The following is a 2,055-nucleotide window of genomic DNA, read 5'->3' on the forward strand; positions in this document are numbered from 1 at the left end:
GGAGGTGGTGGGTTGCTCCCACCCAGTCGGGCCTTCGCGGCTGGGTGGCGGCGCTCGGCTCGCGGGTGGATCCCCTGGTGGCGTCTTCAGGCGGCGACGGCGACAGCTCTGCAACCCATCCTCTCCGGCTTCTGGCAACGGCCGATGCCTCCTGATGCTCTAGGCCCTCGAAGCGGGGGCGGAATGCGGTTCGGGGGGGAAGTTGGAGCCGACACGGGTGTCGGTCGTGGCCATGGGCCACTTCTCCACCTTCCCTTTCCCCGGTCAGTGTGGTCGTAGCCCTTCTCGAGGCAGCTTGGCCGGTGGCGGTTCTAGAGGTGGTTGGGGTCGTGGATCTGGACAAAGTCGTGGCCTTTGGTGGCTTCGGGGTGGTCTCATGGCGGGGCGGCGGCCCTGGCGGTGGGAGTCGCGTTGGTCGTGGGCGGATCCCGCGGCTCGGATGCGGACAGGCAACCATGGCCGCTCGGGCGGCATGGTTGTGTGTGTTGGCGGACCGGGGTGGCGGTGGGGGAGCTGAAGCACCGGGGTACATCACCTACCCAGTTCCGCTCTGGTCGACGGTGATGGCGTCCGTGGACGTCGTGTTCCTCCTTGCAGGCTCCGTTGTGGTGCTTCTTCTCCCTCCATCTTACTCCGGGTGAAAACTTGATCTTCGGATCAGACGGTGGCTACGTTCTTGCTCGTGCCCTTCCTGAAGGCATCGTCTTGGAGTCCTCGGTCCGGCATGTCCGTCGCACACCCTCCCGGACGATCGCTCCTTGGTGGTGTCTCTGTCGGCTCTTAGCGGATTCTTTTTTGCTCATCTTTTAGATGCTTTGTGTCGTTGAGGTTGTGTCTCGGTGCCCGGCATCCATGTATCTTGCCTTGGGTCTGTGTGGCGTGCGTTTGTATCGGACACTTGATGTTGTGGTTGTGCTTTATAATATAAAGCGGGGGAAACCCTTTTTCATAAAAGTTGACAAATGGTCAATATATAATCGGCTCCACCAATGACAAACAAAATTGCGCGACGGTGATCTTATCCCTGGTCTGTGGTTCTTAATCAGTGGTATGTTGGGCCATTTTTCAACAGAAATGTTTATATAGAAAAGTAATTTGTTATGATATGTAAATCAAGTTTAAACGTACGTGTGTTAACTGTGTTACCGAATCTTTGTTGGCTTCTCATTTTTATCCATTCTCGCATTGTTTAAAGCGGGAAATAGAGGTCAAACGCTCAATTATCGTGGAACAACTCAGCGGGTCATCATGATATAAAACCATAATGGCAAACAAAGAATCATTATACAGCACAACAATATAACGGTGGCTTGGCGGTCCAACGGGTGGACATGGGGAAGGGGTGATGATGTCATCTTTATTTAATTCCAGTTCAAAAGTTTTGAAATGCAATTTGATCTCAATTCTGTACTCGTATGTTTTCACAGTTGTATTCCTTGATGGGAGATTCAAAGTAAGCTCTCACTTTAGTTTATGTATTTCACGACGGCAGAGTTTTAAGCAAATGGCGCCCAATATTCATGATTTGTCAAAGGTTTCTTTGTTCACCGTGGAGTTTAACATAAGAAAACAGGATGTGATATTTATTTTTGGGACCGGGTAGACATTCCCTTAATAGTGACTATGTCTTTTTCTAACGGAAGACAATAGGTGAATTACGTACTATGAATTTCATAAAATGAAAACCAAATAAGGTATGTGTAGTTACAACAGCCACATGCAACTAATTACATGAATGAGGCTACCCTATCTATAAGGCTAGGACATGAAGTTCTTTTCACTATGTAAAAAAGTTTTAGCTCATCTTTGAAATCCTTCCTACATCTAGGAACTCTGTGATTGAAGATCTAGTAATTATGGAAATCCAAATGTTCCAAGGCACTACGATGATCTAGTCCATAAAAAAGGTAACGTCTAAAGCACTTGTTAGACGTCTTAAATGAGCACGAAGATCATCGGATAGCTAAACAAATGAGCACAAATAATACCAATAGTGCTTTGTAAAGGGGCAACCAAGGAAGAGATGCTCTATATCCTCAATAACATGTTCATTAC

Source organism: Triticum aestivum, chromosome 4D, assembly GCF_018294505.1.
Source record: "Triticum aestivum cultivar Chinese Spring chromosome 4D, IWGSC CS RefSeq v2.1, whole genome shotgun sequence".
In the NCBI taxonomy this organism is placed as follows: Eukaryota; Viridiplantae; Streptophyta; class Magnoliopsida; order Poales; family Poaceae; genus Triticum; species Triticum aestivum.